Raw genomic sequence first — 16256 nt, forward strand, 5'->3', positions numbered from 1 at the left:
TGAATCCTACATGTGATGTATACAAGGTATTGTGTATCAGCTCCCTGTGTTCTAGATGTGCTGCCAGATCACTGTCAATGTTTGTCCCTTGATGGGAGAGACTCTGGGATAGGTCCCCCACTGGTTAAATCCAGCTGGAAGACAAGAATTTTGTGTTAATCTGAGGGAACAAGGCCATGGGATGCAATGAATATGTGAGGAATGTAGGATGAGATTTGCCTTCCATAGCTTTAGATGGCAGAATGAGAGGTATCCATCCCTACAGCTGGAATACCAGAGTGGTTTTGGTTGGAAAGGACCTTAAAGACCATCCCATTCCACCCCCTGCCAGGGGCAGGGACACCTTCATTAGCCGAGGTTGCTCCAAGCCCCGTCCAACCTGGCCTTGGACACTTCCAGGAATGGGGCATTTGTCACATTTTTAGCATCAGTGGAGGGAAGCAACCCTGTCTAATGGGATTGTTCCTGACAATTTTATCAGTCCAAAGTTAAGGGATCAAGTCTCAAATGTGAATTCCTGTGTTTCATGATGTGAGGTTATACTTTGGGCGTAAATCTGTTACCCTCCCTGGTGGGTTGATTCAGGCAGGAGGTTAATCAATATCAGAGAAAGAATCTTAAATCAATGTGAGCAGAGAAAATCAATTTCTAATCAGCATCAATATATCAATGTGATTGTACTCAATAGCACCCAACCCTACAGGTAACACTTGGTCACAGTAGTAATAATTAGGAATAAGAGAACTGAGTGAGGAACATCTCCTGGATTTATCAAATCTTTTCGAAAATATTAGTATTTTCAGACATTTGAGGCACTAAAAGCTGAAACACCAGCAGATGGAGACAAACCCTGTTATCAGACCAGCCCAGTCGAGCAGGACCTGTAGGATTCACAGCTTTTTGATGGGAAGTTGAGCTGGAAACAAAAGGAAGCACACCTTTTGTGGAACGTTGTGTGGCATTGATGTCTGCACATGTTTTAATAGCAAGAACTTGGGGAGAAAGGAAGTTCTCTCAAAAAAACCCCAAAAAACTCTTGGTGCCATCCTAAATGTTTAATCGACCTGTAATTAAATTTTGGTGGGTTGCATACACATGGGGATGTGTGTATGCATAAAACACATTAGAAATGCAGTTAGGCTAACAATTAAAAAAATTCATTTCAGGTGAAAAATGAGAACATCTAAAATAGATTCATACAAATATTCTTGCCTTTTTTTTTTTTTTTTTGTGGCTTGGTTTGTTTTTTCTGTTTGGTTTTTTTTTTCCTTTTTTAGGGAGGGTAAATTGTCATTGGACTTGACACAAGTAAAACTTTAAGCTTGACCACTCTAAAACTATGTTTTATGGTGTCTGGGACAGCTACATGAAACATTTTTATCAGACTGAATTGTGATTGTTGTCCTTAAGTAAAAAAAGTTCCACAGGTAAGTTAATTTTAATGCCATTTGAAAAATAAAATAATGAAGAACCTGCGTCACAAAAGCTTTATTAAGGTGTAAATGGCAGAAGATGTTGTGCCTCAGGTTGGATAATTTTGTTCTGCAGATGACACAAAAAAAATCATGAGCGGATCCAGAACCATTTTGCTTCTGTAAAGTTCAATGCCTAAAGAAAAAAATATCTCCTTGCTGTCCATAGCATCAGACCCTTTGGACAGAGTGGGAATGGGGGGAAGAGGGAAAGACAGATTTGAAGATTAATTACTGTCTTCTACTTTGGAGCTTAATGTTTAACCTTTCCATGTTCTGGAACCACCCTGGTTTGCTTGAGGCATAAACATGGAGATTTCCTTCAACATTGAATAATTATATTTCTGGTTTTTTTCACTGGACAGAGAGGTTGCGTTTTTACTCTGTTGTCCTTTGCACCGGAGGTGAACTGGAGGGGTTGACACAACTGGTACAAGCAGAGTTGGAGTAGAGAATCCAAACTCAATCCATGCTGTGGGGTTGAGCTTCCTACCTCGGGAGGAGAGGGATCCTGCCTGCCAAAGTTACCCATCAGTGCCTGCTCTGTGAGTGAAATTCCATATGTTTCCTGGAAAACACTCATTTTAAGCAGAGTGTGGGGTGTGGTATGTACAGTTGTGGCTGTACATGAGACCCGAGGACCTGAGGTGGAGGAACCTCCCTCAGTCAGATGATGTTCTCACTGGCTGGGTCCAGATAGGACAGGATTTACTTGTCTGGGAGTCCTGCACCTCTCACCTGGGGGAAAGCTTTTGAACAGGGTGCTGACATATCATTTTATGGCATGAACCATTAGAGAAAACATGTGCAGGCGGGGTGGATCTGTCAAAATAGTCCTTTAGTTAATTGCTTAAATAGAAAGAAATGTGGATGCCTTCAAATACACTGTAACTATAGATAAAACCAGCAGTAAAAACCTCCAGGGGGAGAGGGGGGTGGTGGTTCAAGAAAGGTTTTCTCTTTCCTTTCTATGGAACAAAGATATTTTTGATCATTTTGGCTGGTATAAATACAGACAAGTAGGAAAATGGGCAGAGAGGACCTTGAGAGATGGTCTATCCCTCTACCCTGAGGCAAGATTTGCCAGGTTTGAGCCATTCCTGGGGACAGGAGAGTCTGTAGCTCCTTGACTAATTTATTCCAGTTCTCACCTGTCCTTCCTCTTAGGAAACGTGTCTAATGTTTGACCTATATCCTCCTTGCTGCAATTTAAACCCATTATTTCTTGTCTTATACCCAGTGGACACAGAGAACAATTTATTACCTTCCTATCTGCATCAACCTTTTACATAGTTGAAGGCTGTTATCATGTCTCCCCCTCAGTCTTTTCTTCTCTAGACTAAACAAACCCAATTCTTTCAATCTTTCCTCATAGGTCATGTTTTCTAGACCCCTGATCATTTTTGTTATGGAAATAAACATCCTTTAAATCAAGTTCTGTGAATCAATCTTGTGTGGAAAGGAAGGGAAACAGAGAGGTTAGAGTTAGCATTGGGAACAGGAATCTGGTGGTGAAAGAAGTGAATTTTCTGAGGTCTACTGAGAGTACAGCCTTCCATTCTTCTTTGGGTTTAGGAAGTACATTGAACACAATTTTCTTTGCCCAATTTTCTTGGGAAACTTTTTTACATATTTGCCACCAGAAGGAAGACAGGATTCCATGTCCACAGGCTGTAAGCAGAGTGGTCTCTGGGAAAGCATTGGGAAGGTACCAGAGAGGTAATTTTAAATTGTCCTTCATGCAGACTTTCTAAAATCACTTTCCAGCAGTGATATCAACCCTTGTTCTCCAACAAGTTATGTAAGCCATCCCCAAAAAATGGTTGAAGAGTGGATCATAACTCTTGGACATTTCATGCAATCAGAGACTCAGCACAGAAGATGCTGATGAGTATTTACCTTCTGTTTTGCTTGTAATATTCTCCTTTATTACATGGGCTGCTTGGAGAACATTGGAAATACCAGTACAACTGTTTCAGCTGCAAAAACCATCCAAGGCTGTAGTCCAGCTGAAAATCCATCTTGTAGAAAAGACTGGCCTAAGGATTGCCACTGTTTTTCTCTATAAGAGTGATTTTTTGACAAGGAGAAGACTCCTGCTGCTCCCCTGTTCAGCCATCCCTCAGTGCAGGAATCTACTGGAGCCCAGAAATCTAACTTGTCCTCTTCATCAGCTCTGTGGGTTATTAGTCTCTGTGTAACATCCCACTCATGACCAAATACCTCAAACCAAGTCCTTTTAAAAGCTCTACCTTGCCTTGACCACTGACTAGATCATGAAACTGAGGGAAGAGGGAATAGCTGTCACAGAGTAAGGGTTCACAAAAGTGTTGGATCAAGATATTGATCCAGCAGGCCGTAAACTACAGTAATTCTGCGATCAGGACATTATATTTGTGCAACAGCTGATTTAGGAGGGTGCCTCAGAGTTTAGGGCCAGTGACTGGAAATGGATTATTGTTGGATGGACATCCTGGGACCTTTTGCTTTGGGTCTGCTGTTTTGTGGTCGAGAGAAGGGGGATCTGATGTCTCTTACAAAATTTTGATCTCTTCTATGGAGTCACTATGAGCTGGGTCTTTGGCACTGAAGAGTGAAGGAGTTGAGGAGATTGCCATGTTAAAAACTGGGGCTGCAGAAGGACCCAAGAGAAGTTCCCTGTGTTTATCCTCCTTTCCATCCTTAAAACACCATGGGCTGGGCTGAGGTTATTTTAGGTGTTTATCTAGACCCCAGATTGTGGAGGACAAGGCTCCAAGGCAAGCACAGCCTGCAGCAGCCTTTTGTTCTTGGTGGTTTGGATGGTTGATGCATCGACTCACCATTTCTCTGTTCCTCAGAGATAAGTGTGAAGCTGTGGTAAATCTAGTTTCAGATCAAAGACACTGCAGCCACATGATGTAAAGCATTCAAAAAATATTCCTCTGAAGGCTTTATGCAGGGTTCAGATATCACCTGTCTTTCCACAGCCTGTATAAATAGTAAAGCCAGTGGGAGCACTAGGCTGCCTGCTTTGGCTAAGCTGAGAGAAGTGTTGTGTGCTAACATCTGATCCAAATCCCTCACTAATGGACACAGAAACATGGCCTTGTTGTTCAGGCTGCAGAACAATGAACCTATAAACATGGGACAGCATAAAATTTTATAGAGAGAGATGAAAGTCCAAGAGCATCTGAAGTTGAGTGCACTGATGCACCTTGAAAAGGAGTTCGGGAAGATGCATTAGAAGAGATGGAGTTTGGGAGCCACAGAGAGACAAGTTCCTGTCCTGGCAGAGGAGATTTTGAAAGGTGAGAGGTTTCCTGTTAGCTGGCATGTGTTTTGTGAAGAAACTTCCCAAGTGTCCTCTCACCAGAGACAGCATTGATTTGACCTGTCAGACATATTAAATTCAGGCCTTGTCTGTGATCAAGATAGCTGAGAGTTCTCACACTTTAGCAAAGGTCCAAAATAATCACGGTGTGGTGAAGAAAAATGCTTTTAGCTCTGTGCAGACTACTGGGAATGCTCTTCCATTTTCTGTCTGACCCAAAGGTAAAGGCTCACTTATCTTCCAAGAGCCAAACTCTAGAGGATGCATGAGTGCTTCCTCTAAGCAGAGTGAAGGAGGCCAGGGACAGTACTTTGGCTGAAGTGAGACTCTTCTGCTCTTGAGGTGCCACTAAGCACATCCATTCCAAAAAGCAGTTCTGCTTTGCTAAGTTAGGTCATCCTGATGGGACGGTGTTGTAGTAATAGCCAAGGAAAGGTTCTGGTTTTAGGTGTTCTCATTTTTACAAATATCTAAGGAACTCTACTTCCCTCAACCAGTTGTAAATGGTGTTGTAACAGGATCAATCTTAAAGGCATTAAAGGCAGGCTTCCAGCATCAGATGCAATACTAAAATTTGCACTTCTGAGATGGTCTCCATGTAATTTCTCCCATATGGACCCTAAAATCCCAGATGCTCTAAGATGAGATTTGTGTGAGACATAGGGCCATCACTAATTAGCAAAGACCCCAAGCACGTGTTTAACTTTAAGCATGTGCTTTTCTTTCCCAGGACTCCCTAGAATTAAGGACTTTAACTGAATGGGTTTAGGGATATGCTTAAAGCTAAGCACGTGTTTAGTTGCTTTCTTGTGCTCTGACTTTATTTGTTTTTACAGGAATAAGAGAAATGAAAGATCCTATTACAGATCAAACACAAATAAATGTCCAAACCACAGCAGGGAGGCTTTACTTCTTGGTTCAGAGCCCAATGAAGTCAATGGAAAAACACCCCAACACCTCAGTGGATTTTGGAGCAAAGTCCTCAGAGAACTGACGATGAACCCACTGCAGAAACCTGTTGAATACCTCATGTTTCTTTGCAAGGTTCCCTTATCTTGTATCCAGATGTTGCTAACAAGGGTTTTTATTAGCTGCTGAGAAGTACGAGAGCAGCAGTTTTTCAGATCTTAAAATCATGCACATACAGATGAAGTAGAAACAGTTTTCTCTGCAGTAACAATTGTGGTCTGTGGAGCTGCGAGTGTATTTCGAAAGTTCCCCAGTTCTTACGATAAAATCCCAGAATGGTTTGGGTTGGAAGGGACCTTAAAGCTCATCTCATTCCACCCTCTGCCATGGACAGGGACACCTTCCACTACACCAGGTTGTTCCAAGCCTCATCCATCCTGGCCTTGAACACTTCGAGGGATGGGGCAGCCACAGCTTCTCTGAGCAACCTGTGTCAGTGCCTCACCACCCTCAGAGACAAGAATTTCTTCCTAATCTCCAATATAACCCCTCCCTCTGTCAGTTTAAAGCCATTCCCCCTTGTCCTGTCACTCCAGGCCCTTGTAAAAAAACATTTCTTGGTCCCACTGATCTCAAAGTGTTTGCCCTGTCTTTCACACAATGCAGTGAGGTAAGTGTTGTCCCACAGTTCCTCAGGAAAATGTTGCCTCTTTGTAGAGGGAAAGGTTTACACAACAGGAACAGCAGGTTCCTTTGAATAGCATTTATCTTTGCTGCCTTTAGATCTCTATGGTCTCTACAGCAACACCTGACTTACTCATTTGGATTCTCTTTTTAGGCAGGGAAATAGCCACTGCTTGAGAGCAATCTGATCTATTTTTGATGTTCATTTCAGGATGAGACAATGCCGGAGACTTCTCTGTTTGACCAGCTGAATTTCCACCCATACACCTGGATTTTGATCCTGTGGGTCAGGCTGAAGCTTTCCTCACTTCTTCAGAGACTGTGCTAACCAAGGTCAGCAGAACTGCCTGAGCCATCAGCCATCACCCAGTAGGGAAAATGATCATATGGCATCTTGTCAGGCTTGTCATGAAGGTAGGTGTCATTAGAAAGTGTTTCTGCCTCCTCCTTCTCCTCCTCCTCCTTGGAAGTCATTTGGGTCACAGTACCAGGGCCATGGGACAAGCTTTGTCCCAGCTAGGGAGCAGAGTGCCCACGAGAGTCTCTGGAGAACTGGTAAGCAGTTAAGGCTTGCTAAGCTGATATTGCTTCCTCTTCTATTATTACTTGTGTTTACCAGGTCAAATTGACATTGGTGTGCAAGGATGTGCTGTGGCCACATCAGAGCACCCATCCAGAGTCTCTGGGAGATGGATTAGCTGTCAGTACGTGCTGATGTCACTGCACTGGCTGTTATTGCTGGGTCAGAGTGACACTGATCTACAGTGAGGAGTTATGGTCACACCTTCATTTTGCTCTGTCACTCCAGGCCTTACTTTCCCATCAGTGAAAAACTTCTGGTGGTATCCACTGACAGCAGCTCTGGGGTTTGGTATGTTGGGAAAGGGTTCTGTACCAACTGCCAGCACAATGGAGTTGTCCTGTTCTAAGTTTAATAGAGTCAAAGAGAATAAAGTGATATTATTTGCAGTTTGGATGCTCACTGGGTGAGCTACACAAAATCCCATTAATGTTTTATTCATGTTTGGTATCTTGGTCTTTAACTGATTTTAAAGCTAGAGAAAAAAATGCCAATGTTCACTAAATCCTAAAATGCAAACCCGAAATATTGGACCTGGTCTTTCTCTTCCTTCATGGTTCAAAGATTGCAGGCAAAAGGATTTAAAGCATTTTTTCACAATAACACCAAACCAGAGCCTGGCTTTTGGATATGTATTTCTGTTGAGTGCCAAGACCTGTCCTTTTCAGTCATTTCACAGAACTGGAAGACACAAATCAGCAGGTAGAGGTGCAGTACTAGTATTCTAATTATTATTTCTACTTTTCTCATGATTATAGTCATAGGAAACATTTCTTACTTGTTCCCTGGAAGAATTATTTCTCCTACCTAACCCCCATCTTAGATTTTTTTGTAGTCCCCTGAATAGAATCTGCAGTCCTTAGTAGCATTAAAAAAAACCCAAATCAACCCATTGACTTGAAAGGAAGATGTTAATTTCTTCAAGGAGGGTAAAAATACTTCTATTGCTCAAACTTAGGTAATTAGACTGAGGACTTTCTCCAAAGTAAACCCTGACAATCAAACAATCATCTTTGGCTTTTGCACTTCATGGAGTTTCTCTTACATTGTTAAATGCATTCCACGTTTCAGTAAATGACACCAGGCTCACCAGCAGTGACTGAGTGATTAGTTTATCATCCTCTTAGTGCAGCCATCTAGATCTTTAACTCTTTAAGCAGTGGCATTTAAGTCTTGAGAACACCCAGGATCATGCCTGAGGCTTTAGACATTCTCAATTCAAGCAAATCTTGGATATCAAGTGAAAATGAAGAAAAGAAAGTAGGTGGTTGCATTCTGATGACACTTTAAACAAGTCAGGTAAGTTAAATTGCTAATAAACACCTATCTTTTTTTTTTCTTTTTTTTTTTTTTCCCCAGAGGAAGCTAATTCTTCTTTCTTGGGACCATTTAGGTCACTGGATGTTTGAGCAGCATAAAATTACAGAGGAAAATTGAACAGCATACAAAGAGACTGAAAAGTGACAAATCTGCATTTCCTAAGATGCAGGGATGCAGGGTAGGTTTTTTTGGCTGGATTTACTATTTTTGTCTCACAAGCCAGTAAAATGAACAGTTTTGCAAGAGAATTGATTCTAAAAAAAATCATGTGAGCTGAAACATACTGAGCCAATGCCCTTGTGCTAAAATCTTGCTCTTGCAGGGATGTGTAAGTACATAAAGCTTGGTAGCAACGAAAGTCTTTGGAGAATGAAGGGCCTCTACTTACTTTGGAAAAGAAAGGTGCAGGAGGATTTTCAGACAGAAGGAAAAGACTTTGACCTGTGAGCTGCTGCTCAGCATCATGGATCTTCATCTATCATCTGATCCTGCTCAGTAACACGAACCAGATCACTCTGTGTGCCCTCTGCCATGGGAGACATGGAGCTGCTCACCCTGAAGAGACAAAGTGCTTTGGGAGCCCTGTTGCTGGGAAGAGTCTGAAATGCAGGAACAGAGCATTTACATACCTTGAGCAACAGAACAGAGCCCAGCCTTTGCTTAGTTTTTATTTTAAAAATGCCTTCTGTCCACTGGCTGTGGTTTTTTGTTTCGTTTTGGTTGGGTTGTTTATTTCAGACTGGACTTTGAGTTTTGCTGGCTTGGGTGAAAGGATTTTTTGCCCAGGAGGGTGGTTCTGTGTGGACAGGGAAGGGATGATGTGAGGTGAGATAAATTCTGTGTTCTGGAAAGGGTGGAGAGTGGACTGGGAGATACCCCTGGGCAGCAGAGCTGTGCACCTCCTGCAAGTATAAACACACTGGTTAGGTCTCCAAATTTCTGGAGGCTCTTGTTCAGCCCCCAAATCATAGCCATTCTCAAGCCTGTAGATATATTCAGGCACCTGCTTCCAGTGCATCTCCCCCAGCAGAAAACAAGATGGAAGTGATCCAGTTGTGCCATTCATTTCAAGGCACCTCCTCTGTGGTGGTCTCCTCATGGGCTCTTGGTGACTTACCAACTGGGGAACCCTTGAAAAAGGAATGGTGGCTGTTCTGGTGGCTGCCAGTGGTGCCAAGAGAGGGAAATGAACCACATGGCAGCTTTGCAAGTCTGAGCTGCCTTGTAGAATCCAAGAATGGTTTGGTTTGGAAGGGACCTTAAAGACCATCCCCTTGCCATGGGCAGAGACACCTTCCACTATCCCAGATTGCTCCAACCTGGCCTTGGACCCTTCCAGGGCTGGGGCAGCCACAGCTTCTCTGGGCAACCTGTGCCAGGGCCTCACCACCCTCAGAGGGAAGAATTTCTTCCTAATATCTAATCTAAATTTATCCTCCTTCAGCTTAAAGCCATTGCTTTCTTGTTCTGTTAAATGGCACCTCTCATGGCACCCCACTGAGAGAGATTCTGTCAAGCTCACCTTTCATGGCTGCAAATTTGTGCTTTGGATCTGGGGTTTGTCTCCACTGTGCCTGACTCAAGACAATACTCATGGACTCTAAGTCCTCTTTGACCTTCTCATTTTATCCTCTGCTCCTCAAATCCTGCCTTAATCCACCTCATTTTTATCTTGCAGTCCCTTAAGCCCCAACCCCACTCAGCTTCTCTTCTGCCCTTCCCATACTCAGCGTGGTCTGGAGTGGATGGACAGCAGGATTTCCTGCCCACTTTGCCTCTGCACCAAGTGTTATGTAGGGAAGGAATGATGGGATATGAAGTGACTTGCTGAGGGCTTCTGGAGGCAGGACAGGTGACTTTTTGGCAGCCATGGACTTACCTCCGTGTTGGGTCTTTGTGAGGAACGTTTGTAAGCTGATGCCAATTTTATAAATGACGTTGCACATTTGCTTTCTGCAATATTTCTTCGAACTGGGGTGTGGTGGTGCACACAATACCTGGTTCTGAGGCTTGTTGTTCTATCAGGTATGTGTACAGAGGGTGGGAAAAGGCAGCAGAGTCAGCAGGACAGAGGTGGAACAGGCAGGAATGCAGGGTGCAACCAGGGGAACAAACAGGTCCTCAGGGAAATAGCTCTGACTTAGTTCTGCTTTCCCTGACTCAAAGTGTAACATCAGTGTGTGACTCCAGTGTGCCCAGAGGGCTGGGACTGGGAGATACCAGTGCTGTGCTAAACCCAGATCCTGCTCAAGTAGGAACTGCTGGTTTAGACCCTCCGTCCTGGGACTTTTGTTCAAAAATCCAGGTTTAGGGCTGTTTCTCTTCATGTCTGGGGGATGCTGTGCACCTGCCAGGTGTGTCATTCTGGGTTGTCACTGCAGACTAGTGCGAGCCTGTCATGACACCTTGGGGCCTCTGGCTTCGGTCCTGTTTTCTAGAATTGCACTTGGCCTTGCCTTGGCCCTTTGCCCAGACCGAATTTGCCTTCTTGGTTTTCACTTCTTTCCCATATCGGTTTTCTCTCCTGCTCTGTCTTCCTGCTGATCCTCTGGGGTCCATAAACCCTCTGCCCAGGTGGAGCTCTGTGGGGGTGAGCACCCCCTCACTTCCGAGGTCCCTTCATATGTAAGAGGGAGTGAGATATGGGATGTCTCCAGACTTGCTTCCTTTTTACCATTTCAGTTTTTTTCCCCTCTTCGAACTGACTTTTAGATATTCCTTTCCTAAAAGTCCCTCTTCTCCTCTTTTTTTTTTTTTTTTTTTTTTTGATGAGCCAGTTCCTCAGTTTTATCCCTCCATAAGGTGTTTGGTGACTGGTATTTCAAGAAATAAAAGAAGTGTAGATCCTGAAAACATCCTTTAATAGAAAGGCTGGTTTGCCTGTGGGATTAGACACGCACGGAACACACGTACAGCGCTGGTTTGCCCACATGGTTTGGATAAGGTATCAGGGAGGACAGACTGTCTTTGCATTGAAACCTGCAGGTCAAGAAATTGGCCTCCCTTCAGTTCACAGGCTGCCAGCCAGTAATGTAAAGCCCTGATGGCTATTTCTGGAAAATGCTGGAAACTACAGTGTGTTTAATCTCTCGTTTCCAGGCATGGTCGGTTTTGCTTCTTCTTCCCTTCTTCTTCTTCTTCTGCCATGGATGAGAGGTGAATCACTGAGTGTCTCTCCATGATGGATGGGGCGGTACAACCTTTGTTCCAAGTGCTGTAAGGGAGGGATCATATGGAGTCTCCATGTCATGTTACTCTTCCAATATGTTCCCAGGGGCTGAAGTCCTGCTGAAATGGTTTGAAAGCCTTTTGTTTGTCAGGTTGGAATTTGAGGACCTGTTTAGAATTAAAGTTTATTTTTTATTAATTTCGGAGAATGGCGCAAAATGCTCTTGTTCTTCCAGAGCGGAGGCTCTGACATGCCTTTAGTTCTAATTGCCTCCATGTTTTTTAATTACTCTTCACTGTTTAGCATATGCTTAGCCACTTGGATAAAGTAGGTTCCTGGTGATTCAGCCACTGCCACAGAAGCACAAAGCTGAACCTAGACCTTCTGAAGTCCGAATTAACTCCTTCATCATTAAGCCAACCTTCCTTTAGGCATCCCAGTACTTGCAGCACTGCACCAAATCTATGGCCTTTGAACTTCCCAGGTAGCTAAAGTCCCCCTTTGGGCTGCTGAGTCAGTGCCTGTGTATGATGGAAGCAGTGGAGGGGAAAACAAATAATTGTTTATTTAGAAAAGAGACAGAAATTAAATCAGGCTTTGCTGCTGTTGGCACAAACTGTGCCCTTGCTCAGGTGCTTTTGGGTCATAGCTGTTTGGGAGAGGAGGTGGGCTTTGATTCTGCTGACACTGGTTTTTCTTTGCCCTAGAAGGAAGCAGAGCAGGTAACAGTAAGTAAGAATGTCTCTACCTTGAAAATAAACCCAGCTAACACCTTACTCGTTAGCTTGCTTTATCAATTATAGAACAGAGAGCCTTGACGTGCTGTCGTTAAGTAGGTCCTGCTAAAAGGTTTGCCAGGAAGGACTGCAGCTGTGTCAGGGGATGTTTAGGCTGGATATGAGGAAAAGGTTCTTGCCCCAGGGCTGCCAGAACTCCAGGAATGTTTGGACAATTCTCTCAGGGGCAGGGTGGGATTGTTGAGGTGTCCTGTGCAGGGCCAGGATGGCCCTGGATGATCCTTGTGGGTCCCTTCGAACTCAGCATATTTGATGATTGTATGAGCAGGAGTCTTTCCTTCAGAAACCATCTTTTTTGTGTCTGTGGGAGGCTCATGCTCTGCTCATCCACACCCACTGTGTAAGTTTGATCAGTGAGCACTTTCTAAGAATGATGATTAATTGTGAGCATTCACCTTGTCACCAGGCAACTGATACAAACAAGCCCCACCAGTTTATTATTGCTGAAGATGGAGGCCACAGGGCATATCCATGTTTCCCAACAGGGAGCCCATGGCAGAATCCTTCCTCTCTGCTTTGAGGTGAGGATGTTCACATCAACAAATTCAAAATTCATCCACGTGCTGACATTTCCCAGCACTTGCAATGACACCTGCCTGTAAAGTCCTTTGCTATTGCTGAAAGTCTAATAGAGCTGGTGTGAACTGTTTCTGCAGCAGATGTCCTGCTCTGCTTATTTACACCTTGGAGTAGTGTCTGAGATCATTGAAGCTTCTACTGATGGCAGATCTCAAGCTACAATTAAAGGGACAAAGACAAATGTCGGCACCCTGCGGTTGTGTGGAAATATCAGAGTCTCAGCAGGACTCAGACAGAGCCACATATCAGTACTAGAGACACACTGGAGTGGTTTGCAAGGCCAGGGAGCTGCCAGCACTTGTGGTATTCTCCAGAAGTATTCATGACTCATCAGATCCAAAACGAATCTGCTTATCTCCGATGGCCATATGGCCGGATGGCGCTCGTTAGAGGAATGATGGTCTTTATTAGTACCAGCCACAATTTCAGAGCAGGAGGAATGTGTTCTTCGCCTTCTGGAGGTCCCCCTTGCTTCTCAGGGTTGGGGCTTTGATGGAGTGGGGAGTAATACAGTTATTATGGGCTAAAGGTAAGGATTCTTTCCAAAAGCTGCATGAGATCAGTGCGTATTCTTCTTGTAACATCAACTGAGGAAACCAGTCGATGTGTAGATGATTTTAAAACAGATGTGTTTCTAACACACTTCAGGAGAATGTTCACAACAGACTATTAAAAGGGCTCTACCTTCATTTCATGAGTTGTGTTGCTGAAGCACTTCTTAATCACGGAATTCCAGGATCATTAAGGCTGGAAAAGAGCTCCAAGATCATCAGGTCCAACCTTTGACCCATCACCACCTTGTCAACTAGACCAGAGCACCAAGTCATTTCTTGAACACCTCCAGGGATGGTAATTCCATCACCTCCATGGGCAGCCCATTCCAATGCCTAACCACACTTTCCATGAAGGAATTCTTCCTGGAGTCTAACCTGAAAGAGCTTCCAACCTGAAAGAAACCTTCTAGTTTTGAGGCACCAGCATCTCTAAAGAAACAATATTTATCAGCAGAGATCTCAGAGTCTTGCAGCAGAAGACAGACACTCCCTGTATGAACATTTCTAGCCTTGCTCAGTCTTGGGGATCTTTGGATAGTGACAAAGTGAACAAATCAAGTAACAGCAATTTAAGGTTCTCCCTGCGTGGGACACTCAACCTTTTAATAGCGCTCTTCAAACAATAAAAATCATCCTTAAAAACAGGAAAGAGCAGACAATCCTACTGTTTCAACTGCCATGTGTCTGATTACCAAAGACTTCCTTTTTAGAACTGCATTATTTTAATGTTCCCACACAGTGTTTTTGTAGGGATTTGTAGAAAAAAAACCCAAAAAAACCAAAACCCTGTTTGGAATAAAACAGCAATGCTGAACCTGATTCTCCTCTTAGCTCAGGAGTGGTTCTAGACGTGGTCCTGACACCTCAGCAGAGACACTTTAATGTAAAGCAGAAATAGAGTCCAAGCTGGGCCCAGTCCTGTGTTTTAGGAGAAGTATGAATTTATTTATTCAAGAGGAGGCAGAAAATTCTGGTAGAACAGGCCAGCTCTGAAGCACTCAGAGAAATCATGAAAATCTCAGAGTGGTTGTAAAAAATGTTCCTTTCACCATTCAAGCAGCTGCACTTGTTTTTACCAGTCGTAGTCCAGCTCTTTAGTGAAGAGCTACTTTGGAAAACATAATCCCTTGGAGTTGTTTGCTCAGTTCCCTTTGTTTTAATTGACAAGCTTAGGCAGCTGAAAGGAAAGGGTAGGAGGGAATTGATCTGAGCACACTTATGGGCATCCTGTAATTCATGTCATTAAAATGTCTCTGACATATGCCTTTATTTATTTATTTATGGTTTTAGGTTTGTTTCTGCTCAGGCACAAATCTGGTGAGACAAGTTCTTTTATTTTTTTTTTTTCCTCAAGGTGGGTTGTTTGCAAACTTTAGAGCCCAAAAAAAGGTGCAGCTGCTCTAAAAATAACATAGGATGCAAGAACTGGTTTGGGAAGGTCCGAGACCAGAGGCATCTCCTGAAATGCTGCCATTAGAGGAGAAGTTTTCCTTGTAAACAGAGCTGGCCTAATTTCCAGAGGTGCTGAACACCGACCTGCAGTGCTTGTTGGTAGGTCCTGAGCACACAAAACTTGGAAACGGGTCAGGTGTGTGTGTGGCTGGGATTTTATCAGGAACACGTCTGGGCAAATCCACGATAACCAGGTTGAAACAAAAGAGAACAAATAATTGCCCCTCAGCTGGTGACCTCTGTGAGCAGAGCTGGGCACTGGGGCTCCAGGAGACCTGCCGGTTCCTGGGCTTCTTGCTGCCTCTGACAAAGTCTTCTGTCACAGCCGAGGTCTGCCCAGGGTGAATCACCCCTTTGTCTGGCCATTCTTTGCAGGGTGAGGTCCCCAGTGACCTGGTTATTTGCTTCCAGAGGAGACCAATGGTCTTGCTGTCCAGGTGCAGAGATTCCCAGAAGGTTTTTCACGGAGGACAGAGGGGAAAAAACCTGGCTGCAGAACCCCAAGTAGGTCTGGGACCGAACCACAGGCAAGAACCCCACCAACCCCCCCTTCACCCACGTAATCAGAGGGAGGTGAGCCTTGCCTTGAGCACAGACACAACGTTTCTATTTTTGATGTCCTGGATCTTTAAAGTTGCATCCACCGCTGAATTAAGCAGTGTTTGCTTTTCAAACCTTCCACATTTGTATTTTTAGCTCCGTTTTGGCATCACTTTTTTTGGTTGGAATATATAACACACTGGGTTGTTTAGTGTGCCTGGACCGAGTTCAGCCGATGTGTAACTCCACGGGCTGGAGCAGAAGCTCCGTTCAAGGTGAATTACACTCTATGGGGCTGAGGAAATACAGCTTCTGTAGAAAGGCAGCTCGGCTCCCTCGGTAAATGCTACACTATTTCCATCCATGGTTATTCCTTTGTGGTTTGGGTTATGTATTTACATTTTACGGAATAAATACTACAGCTTTCCCCATGACTAACACTTCTTAGTAACCAAGGAGCTACTCAAATACGCTCTTGCCTCCTACGAGAGCCCAAACCACACTGCTCTGCCCTGGCTCTCTGGCCCCAGCTGGCCACCTCCTCGCAGAGCACGGTTAACCAGTGTTACATAAGTGAATTTTGGGATCTGGGTTTCACTGGATGCCATGGGACTGAATTTCTCAGGGACAAGCGTTTCCAGCACGGCCTCCCTCTGATCCCAACAAAATCCGAGCGAGGTCTTCGGACAAAGAGCACAACTGCTCCCACAAAGAGGGAGCCTGTTGCTCTTCCTGATCCAGAGGTCTGTTTTAGAGCTATACAGGCCCTCGTGTAAACTTTGTTTATAGACTGGAGTATTTTCAATGAAAATGTTATTTAACTTTAAAAAGTTGCACAGCAGCTACTCCCAAAATTGTTTTCACTTGTTAAGAATAACACACAGTGT

General features: G+C 44.0%; 1 long non-coding RNA gene across 2 annotated transcripts; it reads left to right on the forward strand.

Annotated features, from left to right (window-relative positions):
- The first annotated feature begins 1920 nt into the window (after nucleotides 1–1920).
- Nucleotides 1921–15310, forward strand: LOC113956274. 2 transcript variants are annotated; one of them, XR_003530791.1, is made up of 4 exons: nucleotides 1921–2017; nucleotides 6590–6792; nucleotides 8318–8456; nucleotides 12901–12931. It is a non-coding gene; the product is annotated as an uncharacterized LOC113956274 (long non-coding RNA). The 2 variants fall into 2 exon arrangements; XR_003530792.1 differs by lacking the exons at nucleotides 8318–8456; nucleotides 12901–12931 and adding an exon at nucleotides 15205–15310.
- The last annotated feature ends 946 nt before the right edge of the window (nucleotides 15311–16256 follow it).

This window comes from Corapipo altera, unplaced genomic scaffold (assembly GCF_003945725.1).
Source record: "Corapipo altera isolate COAL_440 unplaced genomic scaffold, ASM394572v1 169, whole genome shotgun sequence".
Taxonomy (NCBI): domain Eukaryota; kingdom Metazoa; phylum Chordata; class Aves; order Passeriformes; family Pipridae; genus Corapipo; species Corapipo altera.